Genomic DNA, 16,989 nt, shown 5'->3' with positions numbered 1-16,989 from the left:
GCCATTGGTGAGGCCTCATCTGGAGTACTGTGTCCAGTTCTGGGCCCCACACTACAAGAAGGATGTGGAAAAATTGGAAAGAGTCCAGCGGAGGGCAACAAAAATGATTAGGGGACTGGAACACATGACTTATGAGGAGAGGCGGGAACTGGGATTGTTTAGTCTGCGGAAGAGAAGAATGACAGGGGATTTGATAGCTGCTTTCAACTACCTGAAAGGGGGTTCCAAAGTGGATGGATCTAGACTGTTCTCAGTGGTAGCAGATGACAGAACAAGGAGTAATGGTCTCAAGTTGCAGTGGGGGAGGTTTAGGTTGGATATTAGGAAAAACTTTCACTAGGAGGGTGGTGAAACACTGGAATGCGTTACCTAGGGAGGTGGTGGAATCTTCTTCCTTAGATATTTTTAAGGTCAGGCTTGACAAAGCCCTGGCTGGGATGATTTAGTTGGGGATTGGTCCTGCTTTGAGCAGGGGGTTGGACTAGATGACCTCCTGAGGTCCCTTCCAACCCTGATATTCTATGATTCTAAAATAATCCCCTTCATTTCCTCTACGAACCCAGACTGATTATTGCATTACTATACAGAAGTACTCAGAATGGTGCTTATTGAGGCCAAGTTTAAAATATACCTATTTCAAGTAAATAACTTTGCCTTTAAGCAATTTGGTTTTATTAAACTGAGCTGCTGAAATCTATGGAATTTGGCATTTATAAAATGCTACTTGCACTGCATAGGCCAAAAAAAAAAAAAAAGTCTCAAATTTAAACTGCAAAGACTTTCTCAAATGCATTTATCCCGCTAATGGACAGCAGGGTTTTTTTGGAGACCATTTTACTAATCTGATGCCATGTTTACTTCAACTTCAGCTTGGCTGTTGACACAAAGAGATGGAAATCACATGAAGAGCGTATCTATTTAAAAGTATAAAGAGGACCTGAAATAATCATGCTTTAAAGGGGATAGAACTAATCTTTGAGAGTTGCATCACATGCATCTGCGGTAACAAATTACCATTGCTTACACAGGGGCAAACGTCTGTTTCAATCCCTTCTAGCCCAAACCTAAGTAGAAACATTTATTTAAAGTTCTCATTTAGAATTAAGAAACATTCAAGACATCACCCATTTAGTCATTACCACATTTAACATTCAAAACTTTTTTTCCAAATTAAAAAATGTAAATGTTCTTTTTCCCACAGTAATCAAAATACTTCAGATTTTTAAAAAAATGTTTTTGAAGTTTTTGGCCATAGATACAACAACCACTTAATACTGATTGTCCTAAAAATATTGCAACTCTGCACAATACATATCTACTGTTCCCAACAGCTGAGACAGAGTAGTGCAACTACTGCAAGTCACTTATACAAAGCCCATTTTAAAATGTGTTTCTAATAGGTCACCATTATTTAAACACTGGTATGTTGTGCGTTCTTTTCCTCTGAGAATGTGCTGCTCATGAAAGGTGCCCTGGATGGGAAAGTCCTCTACTGCCAGCAAACAGATACAAGCAGCAATTCAAGTTTCCCTCATCATCGCTCCAATACAAGATACCTCAGCCCTGACCTGAAGGGACTATCTCTGGGGAATCATAGAATATTAGGGTAGGAAGGGAACTCAGAAGGTCATCTAGTCCAACCCCCCTTGCTCAAGGCAGGACCAATCCCCAACTAAATCATCCCAGCCAGGGCTTTGTCAAGCCTGACCTTAAAAACCTCTCAGGAAGGAGATCCCACCACCTCCCTAGGTAATGCATTCCACTGCTTCACCACCCTCCTAATGAAAAAGTTTTTCCTAATATCCAACCTAAATCTCCCCCACTGCAACTTGAGACCATTGCTCCTTGTTCTGTCATCTGCTACCGCCGAAAACAGTCTAGATCCATCCTCTTTGGAACCCCCTTTCAGGTAGTTGAAAGCAGCTATCAAATGCCCCCTCATTCTTCTCTTCCGCAGACTAAATAATCCCAATTCCCTCAGCCTCTCCTCATAAATCATGTGTTCCACTCCCCTAATCATTTTTGTTGCCCTCCGTTGGACGCTTTCCAATTTTTCACATCCTTCTTGTAGTGTGGGGCCCAAAACTGGACATAGTACTCCACATGAGACCTCACCAATGTCGAACAGAGGGGAACGATCACGTCCCTCGATCTACTGGCAATGCCCCTACTTATACAGCCCAAAATGCCATTAGCCTTCTTGGCAACAAGGGCACACTGTTGACCCATATCCAGCTTCTCGTCCACTGTAACCCCTAGGTCCTTTTCCGCAGAACTGCTGCCTAGCCATTTGGTCCCTAGACTGTAGAGGTGCATGGGATTCTTCCAACCTAAGTGCAGGACTCTGCACTTGTCCTTGTTGAACCTCATCAGATTTCTTTTGGCCCAATCCTCCAATTTGTCTAGGTCCCTCTGTATCCTATCCCTACCCTCCAGCGTATCTACCTCTCCTCCCAGTTTAGTGTCATCTGCAAACTTGCTGAGGGTGCAATCCATGACATCTCCAGATCATTAATGGAAATATTGAACAAAAGCGGCCGGAGGACCGACCCTTGGGGCACTCCGCTTGATACCGGCTGCCAACTAGACATGGAGCCATTGATCACTACCCGTTGATCCCGACAATCTAGCCAGCTTTCTATCCACCTTATAGTCCATTCCTCCAGCCCAAACTTATTTAACTTGCTGGCAAGAATACTGTGGGAGACGGTGTCAAAAGCTTTGCTAAAGTCAAGGAACAACATGTCCACTGCTTTCCCCTCATCCACAGAGCCAGTTATCTCGTCATAGAAGGCAATTAGATTAGTCAGGCATGACTTGCCCTTGGTGAATCCATGCTGACTGTTCCTGATCACTTTCCTCTCCTCTAAGTGCTTCAGAATTGATTCCTTGAGGACCTGCTCCATGATTTTTCCGGGGACTGAGGTAAGGCTGACTGGCCTGTAGTTCCCAGGATCCTCCTCCTTCCCTTTTTTAAAGATGTGCACTACATTAGCCTTTTTCCAGTCGTCCGGGACTTCCCCCGATCGCCATGAGTTTTCAAAAATAATGGCCAATGGCTCTGCAATCACATCCGCCAACTCCTTTAGCACTCTCGGATGCAGCACATCCAGCTCCATGGACTTGTGCTCGTCCAGCTTTTTTAAATAGTCCCGAACCACTTCCTTCTCCACAGAGGGCTGGTCACCTCCTCCCCATGCTGTGCTGCCCAGTGCAGTAGTCTGGGAGCTGACCTTGTTCATGAAGACAGACACAAAAAAAGCATTGAGTACATTAGCTTTTTCCACATCCTCTGTCACTAGGTTGCCTCCCTCATTCAGTAAGGGGCCCACACTTTCCTTGACTTTCTTCTTGTTGCTAACATACCTGAAGAAACTCTTCTTGTTACTCTTAACATCTCTTCCTAGCTGCAACTCCAGGTGTGATTTGGCCTTCCTGATTTCACTCCTGCATGCCCGAGCAATATTTTTATACTCTTCCCTGGTCATTTGTCCAAGCTTCCACTTCTTGTAAGCTTCTTTTTTGTGTTTACAATCAGCAAGGATTTCACTGTTAAGCCAAGCTGGTCGCCTGCCATATTTACTATTCTTTCTACACATCGGGATGGTTTGTCCCTGTAACCTCAATAAGGATTCTTTAAAATACAGCCAGCTGTCCTGGACTCCTTTCCCCCTCATGTTATTCTCCCAGGGGATCCTGCCCATCAGTTCCCTGGATGGAGAAGTGTAGTTCCATAGTCCTTGTTCTTTTAAATGAGGCTGCAAATTAAGTGGTCACTGGGGCTGGAGGATTCTGCCATGTGAACACCTGTGTAGTAACAGCTGGACTGAGACTCTCCAAAATCCTCACTGAACTTATTTTACATTGACCAGTGAGCTACCACCACATGAAAAAAAGCTTTCTGTTGCTGTTCACCTAAGATGAATTTGAACCAGCAATCCATAATAAGTGACAGGCTCCATATCCTATTGCAATCCCCTGAGTCAGGTGTTAAACATTTTCATGATATTCTAATAGTGCCTTGTGGATACCTATCCTTCTCTCCCATTGGCCACTGATGGACCATCTCCTGCCCCACCAGCAATCTAATACCACCACCATGGCAATTATGGCAATTTCTCATGTGGGAAAGTGAAGTATATAACATTTTTAGCTTCCTTTAATGTGATTCAGCAGCTGGAAACAAGGTGCAGCCATGGACCACCAGAAAGTGCTTGCTTGGGGGAAAACACAGTTTGGGAATGGCTGCACTGAGCCATCTAGTCCATTCAATGGAGGTTTGGTTTGCTTTGCTTTGCAGCAGGCTCCAGGAATCAAGGCAGTTTTCCCCACTCACCCATAAGAGTGCATCAAGGGAGCGCCCCCAACAGCAGACTAGACAAGATATAACTTTTCACCATCATTTCAGGCTGGTTTTAAAAATCTTCACAAGATTACATTTCAAGAAGTCTGAATCCATAAATAGTTGCTTCTCTCTCCTTTCCACCCCACTCTCTTAAAATCTCCCACCACGCATTACCTACACTGAAGCTTAATGCTGTATTTAAATTTTACTTATTCCATAATTTAGTGTTCTTAACTAGGCAATTAAAATATAAAATCAGTGCTAAGCATAGCCATACAGAAAACCTCACATGTGCACAAGTACACGTGCCAATGCCTTTTGCTGTGTTAGTTTTGAAAAGCCCCCTTAAATATGTTCAGAGGAGGAAATGATAAATAGAAGAATGAGGCAAGGACAGCAGAATTAGACATTTGTGATTACTTGGATCTGACCCCTTTGCACCTCCCTGTCATCCTGGAACAGCATGGTAAGCATGTCCTTTCATATCTAATGTTTGTTTCAAATAACGTAGTAATTTCCATCTGCACTGTTCTCCTTGTTCTTTCAAACCGGCAGGGTAAATACAGCACAAGACTGTTTCAAAAAAAAGTGTGGTTAAACTATGGACAGTGAAAATGACACTGGAGTTCCACATTTATTGACTCAAATGTCTTCTATCATAGCTCAGATTTCTTCAGTTTACAAAGAGGAGGATACTGTTTAGCTTTCCAATAATCAGCCCTGCAAAAAGCCTGGAATCTGAAAGTCAAGTGTGGGTTATCTCCCCACCGGCAATAAATATTGCGCAGCTATAACCTACTGTTATTTCCTTTCAGAGGTTAAGTGTGTGCTAGTGGGACCGAACTGTGTCCCTGTGAGATGTTACCATACTTGCTGTTAGTGGAGGCACAGTGGTATAAGAGAGACAGGACATTGTCTGCTAGCCTGCTCCCCCTGCCTTAGCCTTTGGAACTCATCTGCTCACCTTTTCCTACGAGACACTTTTGTTAGCTTCCAGGATGCACTACAAAGCCCATTTTCTCTTCTCTCACCTGTAAAGTGATTTGGTATAGCTAGCAAGAGACACTCTAGTGGGAATTCCATGGTGAGGTTCATTTGTAATATTTGTTGTTCTTGCTAAAGTTATCTGATTTTAGGGTAACTTACAGGTCTGTTGAATTAATGTGTTTTTAAAAGATTGTTACGGGTCCAGACAGAACACCAGGGACCCTCTTCAAGCAGTAAAAATCCAATAAAGTTAGAGCCAGATGGCACAACCTACTTGCAAGAGGGTATGTGAAGTGAGGTATTGAATAATGTAGATCAGAGGATAAATTTTAATGCAACTCATGTATACATAAAAGGAGAGGTTAGGAGGATTTTTAAAAAAAAAATAGATCTAGTATTCTGTAGCTTGATAGAGGATTTGGCAGGGGAAAATGGAGAATGAAATCTCAGCAGCAGCAACATAAAACTGGCAATACTTATCTTCATCAGCCATTCCTACTCTCTTGCTGGGGGAAGCGGCAAAAATTACCTATCCGTGTGTTTCAATCTGGGTCACTATGTGCAGCAAAACAAGCTAGGCATGATGAGAGAGAGGAAAAAGCAAATACACATGGGGCCTAAGATACCCACACTGTACTCTTGACCCCAACTGAGTCAAGTCTATTCCTCTACAATTTTTGTAATGATACCTGCCTAAAACAGTTGTCTTTCAAATCTTTCGAGTCTTGTCAAATCAATACAAAATTCCACCCACAAATGCACATTGGAAGCAACACTAACGGGCGGAGAAAAATTAGAGTTAATGTTGTTAGTTCATCTTTAACAGCTACAAAACTAGATATTATGACAGGAGTTGCCAGGCAAGAACTAGTGTTTAACCAGTTCAATGTTGCCCATAACCCTGGATACCCTGTACAAAACCACGCACTTCCACGAATGGCCAACTCACTGGGTACATCCCCAGAGGGAGTTGGTGTTTAGTTGCAATGCTGACACTCCTGTATAATACAGAATGAGCATACGGCACAGATGAATCCATATTCAGTAGTGAAGGGGTTAATTATGAGTCATGTTTTGGTCTGGCTGCCAAAACAATGTGCTTTGTAGCTACTTCCCATTGATTTCATTTAGAAAAAATAAACTGGCAAGAATTGTTAGGATAAAGGAATAAGCCCTCTAACAAGAATCACTATCAAAACATTAACCATTCAAAATTCCCTCCTATCTGAAGTTAAATGTAAGGCTCTGGAAGCTCAGAATAGAGATGGTAGGCCTGTAAGAGAAACTTTTGTTATTAAGTGAAGTAAACAGGATAACTCCCCAATAATAAACACTTCCTCTCTGATCAAACTAATATTAAAGTCTCTGGACCCAGAACAACAAAGTCTGTTTACTTGGTTGATTGCAGCAAGGGACAGTCCTTGTGTAGTTGCAGACCATGTTGTTTTCCAACACTGAAAGATGGGTCTTGCTTTAGATGAGCAAACGTCTCCAAGTCTTTCCTTTGTCCCCCAGGAATTACATTGCACCTCTGCTTTTCTCAGGGACAGCCCAGTGATCTGATCCAAATGTACTTCACAAAACTAGGGATTTTGTGAAGTATTGCCTCTCCCTGCCTTCCCAATAAAGATTTAATAGAGTCAGTTAGCCGCCAACAATAATAATAATTCATTAAGTGCAGTCAAATATTTTGTTACAGGGTCCCTGATGCACTCATTGTCTGTCACTCTGTTTGGACTCACTAATTATATTCTCTCTCTGAAGTTTTACATTCAGAATTCATTTTTATGGTTTCAACTGAAAGCGTAAGAACACAAGGCCCTGTCTTGTAAGGTGAAATAAAATTAAGAAGATTGAACATATATTATTTAAAATACACCTCTTAAACTTTCATTATAAGGAGGTATTTCTAAATAGTATTTTGTTTTCCAGTGGAACCTTCATAGCACAGCTCACAGAAAGAGCAACAGTTTTTTGTTTTGTTTTTTTACACAGCTATTTTGTTAAACACTTAGGAAGACACTATTAGTAAGATACTCCCATACTTTCCCGATTTGGAGATTTATATAAATTTAAAAAAAAAAAGACATTTTGAAATGCAGACAAAGTTTTCATTCATATCTCCACCACCACCAAACAGTCTCTCTCAGATCCTGCAGCTCATTTAGATGTCATCTTATTATTCTTAACTTCTGAGACACATAGGCACCTGCTGTATAGATGAGGTTCATGCCATTCTGGAGATGAGAGTTCTTTTTAACAATTCCATTTTAAAGTTACATTCTATTCTATTCAAGTGCTTATCCTGGTCTCATCATCATAACACCAGAGCACCTTTCAGTAACATTAAGCATTAAGCAACATGACTAATGTCTGTGACATGTGGTTAGCATCTTCTCTCATCCTCTCCCCAGGAGAAAAGTGTGTATACATTGTAGCATTTTGTTTTGGTAGGTTGGCTGGTTGTTTAGATTATTTATTAAAAGGTATGCTGCTGTGTGTTTGTTAGAAGTTAAAATCAACAAAGCATGCCTTCCAGTTGGAAGGGAAGGCGTAAGATTTGTTATGGTCCTTAGCTCCTGTAGGTGTCTGTTTCACAGCATCAAATCAGTCCTCCAGAAATCTCTGTCTCCTGCACAGACAAGCTTTACCTTGACAGTAGAAAGTTCCATTATGACTGAGGAGCAGAGTTGAGCACAGTGGTCAGCATCCCAAAGCTTTAGGTGATCTTTTATATATGCTAGATCCAGGCCACTGAGCACCTTGAAAATAAGGATCAAGATTCTGAACTTGCCTCCGTAGTCTATAAGAAGTCAGCATAGACAGCAGAGGACAGGTTTAATGTGGTCATGGTAGCCTGTATTGCTGAAGAGGCATGCAGCATTCTGTAGTAGACAGAATTTCACAGGACTGATGATTTCAGGCCCAGGTACACACAATGTCAGTATTATGCAAATGACAAATATTTCAGAAGCTACAATAAAGTGTTTTTTTAATATAAGAGAAAATAGAACTGCAAAACTGAGCTTGAAATACGCTAACTCCTAAAAAAGACTGCTGTTAGCGATCCAATGAATCCTCACCTTCTGTCAGGGTTCTTTCCCCACTCTGAACTCTAGGGTACAGATGTGGGGACCCGCATGAAAGACCCCCTAGGCTCATTCTTACCAGCTTGGGTTAAAAACTTCCCCAAGGTACAAACTTTGCCTTGTCCTTGAACAGTATGCTGCCACCACCAAGCGTTTTAAACAAAGAACAGGGAAAGAGACCACTTGGAGATGTCTTCCCCCAAAATATTCCCCCAAGCCCTACACACCCCCTTTCCTGGGGAGGCTTGAGAATAATATCCTAACCAATTTGTTACAAAATCATCAAAGACCCAAACCCCTGGATCTTGGGGCAATGCAAAAATCAGTCAGGTTCTTAAAAGAAGGATTTTATTTAAAAAAAAAAAAAAAAGGTAAAAATCATCTCTGTAAAATCAGGATGGAAAATACTTTACAGGGTATTCAGATTCAAAACACAGAGGATCCCCCTCTGGGCAAAACCTTAAAGTTACAGAAAACAGGAATAAACCTCCCTCTTAACACAGGGAAAATTCACATAAAACAAAAGAAACTAATCCGCCTTGCCTGGCTTACCTATACTGGTTGCAATATTGGAGACTTGGATTAGGATGGGTTTGAAAAGATGGATTTCTGTCTGGCCTCTCTCAGTCCCAAAAGAGAACAACAGGTAAAACAAAGAGCACAAAACAAAAAGCTGCCTTCCCCCAAGATTTGAAAGTATCTTATCCCCTTATTGGTAGTTTGGGTCAGGTGCCAGCCAGGTTAGCTGAGCTTCTTAACCCTTCACAGGTAACAGGATGTTGCCTCTGGCCAGGAGGGATTTTATAGCACTGTATACAGAAAGGTGGTTACCCTTCCCTTTATATTTATGACATCTTCAAACTACCAAACCTTGTTACCTCCCCTGAAACTCAAACCATGCCCTAATTGCTCGTATAGAGGGCATCCTCCCCTGATCCATGAGGCTAACATACTATAGTTACATGTTTCTAGACCTCCTTTTTTCGGCAAGGGAGAGAGTCTGGTTTTATTAATAAAAATATAAAAAAAAGTAAATTAAAATCTAGTAAGTAATTGAAAGACTTTCCATCCTATTTTCTGTTTCAAACATCCATGGTTTGAATAAACTAATTGGTTATTCTATTTTATTGGTTCTAAAAATAGGAAGTTAGTGGTGTTCTAAATACACTGGGTGTTCTACATTTCAGCATCAGTTCTGCCCTCATTTAAATATGGTTATTGTGCATTATTTACACTGTAAACTTAACGTAGTAAATTTTCATGTTTCTAACACCATCTGAATTATTTTAGTAATACTTTTTCAATAATGACCAATTTAATTCTATACATCAAGGAACTCCAACAAATATCTGACAAAGCAAATTATTTCACTTACAAGCTGCACACAAGTAGGAAAAGGGAACTGTTAGTGAAGGACACTAGCGCAAACACGCAATTCAAACAGCAGATCAGACAGGACTTTGGATTCTGGAGTCTTGCCGACTTCCACTTCTTCCAACATACCTACGCTCAACTGTGGTAATTCAGAATGTATTTAACTGGAAAATCTGGAAGGGCTGAATTGATTCTGCTGGCTCTCTTGGTTCCATGGAGTCCAGATATTTCAAGCCTTACACTGAGAACACTAAGTTATCACTGTATATTTGTCTTCAAAAGGTCTTGACTAGCATAAGTGATTAAAACGTATTAAAGTATAATAAAGATGTCACACCAAAAGCAAATATAGCTAAGCTCATTCATCATGATGGCTCAGAGAAAGACTAGTAGGGGAATATATAGCTAGCACAGTGCGTCTTAACATCATTAAAGTGCTTCACTGTCCATTAACCAATGCTTACTCAGAAGCAAGCACGTTTATTATTCAAACAGGGCTAAGTCACTAACTTATCGCCTTCAACACAGAAAGCAAATCCCCTGATCATTTCAACATAAAGTTATGAAAATGACCATTTAAACTTCAAGGCTTTGTTCTTTTAAAAGAAAAAAATTGGTCTTTTTTCGTTAAGAAGCCTTCAATTCTTATATGTGGCAATATTTAATGGTGTAGCAGATACTAACGCCTAAATACACAATATAACAAAATGTTTATTTTATAAAGTCATACATATTACAATGTACTGCTGTTGACCTAGTTACCTAATAAACCAACATGTGGCCTTATTGAAAGACAAAATGTAACATGAACACTGCTGCTGCAATAAGAAGTGACAAAGAAGGAAGATTTCAATTAAAGGACACAAAAACTTTAAATCTTTTCCATTTTTAAAGAGCAAATTAAAGGCGGTCTCAGGTACTATGCTGCATCCGAGTCCCCCCCTATCAATTTTACAATTACATTTTCCTGTTTCTCTTAGTAAAATAATTCTCCCCCACCCCGGTCTTTGTTTGTGAAAGGTCCACTCAAACCTTTAGGGAAAAATGACTATATGAACAGTACTGTCAAGTGCACAAAGTAAACAAACTAAAAAACAATTCCCTCTCAAGCATCTTCCACTTATAGCAATCTTTGGTAGTACTTCTTGTAACAATAATAAATTTTCAGAAGGGAGTATAAGTGTTACTGAAGATTACCAATCAAACAAGTACGCTCCAGGCATATTTCTCAAAAGGTTCTTACAAAGGTTAAGAAAATACAACGAAGAAATTGGTTGAAAAAGTTTAGAGAGAAACCTAATGTAAACCTCAATAAAAATGCTAGCAATTCCATTACAATCAAGATCTGCTCAGGCTGGAGCTCAACATCATTATACAGTACAGTAACTCCTCACTTAACATTGTAGTTATGTTCCTGAAAAATGCGACTTTAAGTGAAACCATGTTAAGTGAATCCAACTTCCCCATAAGAGTGAATGTAAATGCATGGGGTTAGGTTCCAGGGAAAAACATTTTTGCCATGCGGTACTGTACTATAGTTGGGAGGTGCCTCCGCCTTACCCCACACAGGCACAGTCCACTGGCACTGGAGACAATGAGGCAGGCAAGGAGGCTGAAGGTGCTGTAGGCTAGGAGAAGCACGTTGCACAGCAGCAGCGGCAGGTTCCCCTACTCTGCAAGAACCAGGGGCAGGGGGCTCAACTCTCGGCCCGCCCACTCCACCCCTTCCCCCAAGCCCCCACCCTTAACCCGCCTCTTCTTCCCCCCCCCCTTACTCCATACGCTGCATCCTCGCTCCTCCCCTCTCCCTCCCCTGCCCACGGCAATCAGCTGGCTTGCTGCGTTCAGGAGGCAGGAGCGAGGACACGGCGCACAGGCTCCCCCTCCTTCCCCTGCCTCCTAAACACCGCAAGCCAGCTGATTGCCGTGGGCAGTAGGGAGGGAGGAGGTGCGCCGCATCCTTGCTCTTCCCCCCCCCCACACCTCCTGCCCGTGGCAATCAGCTGGCTTGCGAAGTTCAGGGGGCAGGAGGGTGGGGGGAGGAGCGAGGACTCAGCACGCAGCCTCCCCCCTCCCTCCCCTGCCTTCCGAATGCTGCAAACCAGCTGATTGCCAAGGGCAGGAGGCAGGGGAGGGAGGGGGAGCCTGCGCGCCGAGTCCTCGCTCCTTCCTCCTCCTTCCTGAACTCCACAAGCCGGCTGATTGCCGCGGGCAGGAGGCAGGGGAAGGCACTGATCCACAGGGTCTGCCGGCGGGCGGGAGGCGCTGGGGGGGGCGTAGAGGAGCTGATAGGGGGGCTGCCAGCTGTGGACAAAGCAGGCAGCCAAACAACATTATAGCGAAGCACTGCACAACTTTAAATGGAGCATGTTCTGTAATTGAGCAGGGACGTAAGATCGAAACGTTAAGCGAGAGGACATTAAGTGTGGTGTTACTGTACCAGATGCAATGCATTTTTATAAGTACTACAAAAGAATCATTTATTTGGTTAGACAACAAATAAAAAAAGTTAAAGTCTTGCATTGCCAGATTTATAAAAGTTACTAGAAATTTTAATGAATTGGTATCATGAGACAGAAGAATAGCTATAAGATAAACAATTTAGAGGAGAATTTAAGTGCTCATTTTTGCAATGTTTTGGGTATTTTATAACAATGTTAGGTATTCTAAATTACAAATTAATATGTATGAGTTCTAAAATCGCCTCTGCATACATCACATTCTAAAGCAGTGGTGGGCAACCTGTGGCACATTGCCCACCACTATTCTAAAGCTTCAGGTGATGTGAAGACCACAGTACAGATTTTATATTTATTCTATTTGTCCTTGATAGAAATATCTGATGTGTGTGTTCTCTATTTAAAACATACTAAATCTGCCTAGAGCCCCTCAAATTAGGAAGGTAAACCCATTGCAGGTTATTTAAATGTCATTTGGGTCCTTTACAAGCTGTTAGGTTTTGGGTCTTGAACAGACTGACAGTGCCCCTTTAACCAAATGGTGAGGTCCTATTACCAGAAGAAATAAGATACATTCACCAAAACATCTGAAAATTTTGCCTCAGTAACAGAGGAAAAAATAAGCCTCCCAGTGTTACAACACAGATGGTACATTGTAATTGCCTGGATTTAATTCTCACCGGACCACTCCCAGTAATCTACTGCATGTCAGCAGCACTATACCCCTCCTTCATCCTCCTACCACGGTACAGCTTTTCTATTTAAATGAGGGAGCAAAACAGTAGCTTACCATCTGCCTTCAGCAGATCATGTGTGTCAAACTGAGGACTGGATTTATAAAAGGATCTGACATTAATAGAGGGATAAAATTTAATATAAGTTAATGGTGTGCAAGAACTCAGATAAAATTCCTCTCTGTGAAGTGTCCCAGAAATCAGCCTAGATTTTAAAAAAGTTTGATATGTGACCGTTTACAGTTCTCGCTAACTGACAAGGACTATAGCCTCCAGAAGGTTTACATTTCACTTATATCTGCTCACCAGTAATATAGCTGGAAATGCCTACAAATTCACAATGTGCCAAGGAAACATATTCAAAATTTAAACGATTTAGGCCCCATGCGTAGGACAAGCAGAGTCCATAAAAACTATTCTTTTAAGTTACTTATGGAATGAGTTCACTCAGACTTACATGATTACCTTTTCCAAGCCCACTGGTAACAGTAAAGTCCCAAAGCTTTAACGTCCTTTTAAACATAGTACAGGGACACAGATACAAGTATTTTCTTTAGCTTAATATATGCTTTAAAAAAAAAAAAAGCCTTTTTTTTTTACTACATTACAGAATGTAATCCTTATGGCTAGACTTTTTCTTTATTGCCATTCATTAGAGACATCAGAACAAAACTGCAACATTTAATGTAAAGAAATGTGTATGATATAGCTGTTAAAGTTCACCTCTGAATCAATAGCAGCGATGCTACGAAAACAGTAAAAGCAGCAAGGGGCACAACTCCACAGCTGGCAGCTTACCTCAAGCCCTGTCTTTATTAACTTTGAACTGATGATCCATCAAACTGTACTGAGGAAGGGAGGAACTGTTAGAAGAGCTGCCACTCCAAAAATACGACTCTAAGGCCATGTCTACACTACCAATTTTGGATGACAAGTTATGTCAGCGTGCAGCCGCCGAAGTTAATACATCACGCTTGTATATGCATATTTGGCTGCTTGCATGGGTACAGCATGTACTCATCAAGAGTGTCCGTCTCTAAGCAAAATGTGGGGCACCCCAATAGGTATCCCAGTGTGCCACATGCCACAATCTATGCAGTGCCTTTTGGGAAATTTTCATGTGTGGTGGGGTAGAAATGAGTTGCACAGGGATCTGTGGGATCTTGAAGTCAAGTTCCCAATATGTAACTTTCTCCACTGCATAATGCCATCTATATCCCATAATTTTCACATTTTTTTAATCCCACAAACCCACACAGGATTTTCAGAGTCCACCAATATCTCTAACAGGAGCATGGAGACTGAAGAGCTGTGCTGTTCTCATGAACACTATAAATACAGGATGCATGATCCTCCTGTGTTTGGAGATCGAGAGGAAATACCACAATAATGGATGTGACTATTTCTCTGAGAACAGTTTGCTGAGGGACATAGCGAAAAACAATTCAAGGCTGTTGGTGGCATTCACAGAGCAGCTGAAGACTGCAGAACCCCACTTCTGAGCCCGAGAAAAGAGCACTGACTGATGGGATCATTCTGTAGCGCAGGTTTGGTACGATAAGCAGTGGCTGCAGAACTCTTGGATGCGAAAGGCCACATTTCTGGATCTGTGGTCCAAGCTCACCCCTACCTCTCTTTGCAGGAACAGCAGAATGAGAGCTCCATTGATGGGGAGAAGTGTGTGGTAATCACACTCTGGATGCTTTTAATATCAGATTGCTATCAGTCAGTGGGGAAGCATTTGGGAGTTGGAAAATCCACAATGGGGGCTGTTGTCACGCAAGCATGTAGGGCCATTAATCATCTCCTGATACATAGGACTGTGACTCAGCAACATGGACTTCATAGTGGATAGATGTGCAGCAGTGGCACAATAGACAGCTAGCATATCCCGATTTTGGCACCAGCCCAAATCGCCACAGAGTACATCAATAGAAAAGGCTATTTTTCTGTGGTTACGCAAACAGTGATGGATCATCAGGGACACTTTACCAATATCAACATGGGCTAGTGAGGGAAAATGCATGATACTCACAGCTTTAAGAACACAGGACTGTCCAGAAAGGTGCAAGCAGGAGTATTCTTTCCAAACCAAACTACACACTGGCAATACTTAAATGCCAGCAGTGATTCAAGGGGACCCAGCCTACCCCTTGCTCATAAAGCTATACAGTAGCCACCTTAACAGCACAAAGGAAAGATTCAAATACAGCTCAGCGGTGCAGAATGACAGCTGAATGTGCTTTTGGTAGACTGAAGGGATGCTGGTAGTGTTTACTCACTAGACTGGATCTCAATGAGAAAAACATCCAAATGGTTACAGCTGCATGGCGTGTATGCATAATATCAATGAGGCAAGGGGGGGAAAAGCTGCCACCAGGGTGGAGGTGGAGCATCTGCCTACTGAGTTCAAACAGCGAGACACAAGGGCCATTATAAGAGCTAAGTGTCGAGCTATGCTGTTGAGGGGGGCTTTGAAAGAGTACTTTAATGGTCAGCCACAATATCGTTCTGTGCTAGACTGTTCTCTGATCCGAGCTTTGGGTGCTGTTAGAACCATGCTGTTCTTGCTGACCATTTATAACTGACTATGCATTTTACTGAAGCTTTGAATTATGCAATGCTTGCTGTACATTTATGAATAGGACTGGGCGTCTCCTTAACCTATGACTTCTGTGGTGCTGTACATTTACACGTACTGGGTGCTTTGAATATCACTAAGTATTCTGCATAGTGTGTTGTGAACTAATAAACTTCTTTATTTTCAAAAAATAGAAATTTGTTCTGTTAAAAACAGTGCAGAAAAACACTGTGCAAGAGAACAGGCAATGCGATATAAACTAAAATAATACATTAACAGAACTTTAAAATTTGAAAGGCAGCAAACATTTCTGTCCATTTCAGTGCACGAATGTTGTCGCATCTAGCTGCAAGTACACTAACTGTGGTTCACACGGGTCCAGGTATGTGACGCTGTGGTTTTCCTTGCTGTCCCATGTCATGGAGTGATGGGGGAAAGGATGAGGCCCATGATGCCATGTGGCATGCTGCGGAGTGAGGGAACTGCTACCATGGAGTTCTCTAAGTACTGCAAAGGGTGGAAAGTCTAGGATTTTTGGACCCGTACGTCAACCAGGGTCTGCTGCATTTGGGTTTCCTGCCTAAGATGACCCATTATCTTCTGGTGCACTTCCCACTTCGTTTCCTGCTGAGACTGTCTCCTCTCCACTCTGTCCGTCTGCATGCTGTCTGACATGTTGGCCCTCCAGGATCTCTGTTCACGGTCCAGTGCAGCACTGGCTCTCAGAATCTCACTGCAGATATCTTCCCTAGTCCTATTCTTTCTCCTCCTCACCGGGATCAGGCATGCTGCGGCTGTGGGAGGCACCTTTCAAGGCAGTAATGGTAGCAACTGGTGACAAAAAAACAAACAGTTTCAAAACTCCCTTCCCTTTTTCCCTTAGAAACTTTTAATAGGACACGCTTATTGACAGTTCAGCTTTGGAGAATCTGTACACAGCACCAATCACCAGCCCCTGACATAGTGACTATAGCCTGCCAGGGGAGAAGGAAATTCAGTTGATGAAACAATACAATTTCCATCTCTATTCCATAGGTACAAGCATAGGGCAATGACACGGAATAGTGGCACTATTTTCCACAGGCAGTGGTGGTTTTAGCTGATCATTCCTGAGGGTAAGAAAGGCACAGAAAGCACAGCTGCTACTTAGGTCCCAAAGTCACCCTGTCCCGTATGCCACTAGCCTCTTTACTGCATTGTTACCAGCCAAACTCATCACAGCGTGGCATGGGAAAGCGTCTTACCCCCCGAAGAAGAAATAAGGCTACCATCCCTAGAAACCAACAGGAGAGGACTGCAGAGTAGCTCCACAGAAGTTTCACTGAGACATCTCTGGAGGATACAAGGGACTTCATTATGGACATAAACAAACAGCTCTGTGTGAGCCCCCCTCAATCTAACCTAACGGGGAATGAAAAGC

General features: G+C 42.2%; 2 protein-coding genes across 37 annotated transcripts in view; both read right to left on the bottom strand.

Annotated features, from left to right (window-relative positions):
- EPB41 (erythrocyte membrane protein band 4.1) overlaps positions 1 to 16,989 on the bottom strand; it is a 198,699-nt gene that overhangs the window by 92,688 nt on the left and 89,022 nt on the right. The window lies entirely within an intron of this gene.
- The window catches only part of LOC119563984, a 29,113-nt gene continuing 25,726 nt past the window's right edge, over positions 13,603 to 16,989 (bottom strand). The window contains exon 2 of the mRNA XM_037881886.2: positions 13,603 to 16,400. The gene's annotated coding sequence lies outside the window, so the exon portion shown is untranslated. The remainder of the gene's footprint in view (positions 16,401 to 16,989) is intronic.

This window comes from Chelonia mydas, chromosome 19 (genome assembly GCF_015237465.2).
Source record: "Chelonia mydas isolate rCheMyd1 chromosome 19, rCheMyd1.pri.v2, whole genome shotgun sequence".
NCBI classification, from domain to species: domain Eukaryota; kingdom Metazoa; phylum Chordata; order Testudines; family Cheloniidae; genus Chelonia; species Chelonia mydas.
The sequence above is the reverse complement of the archived record's forward strand: the minus strand, read 5'-3'. Positions and strand labels throughout refer to the sequence as shown.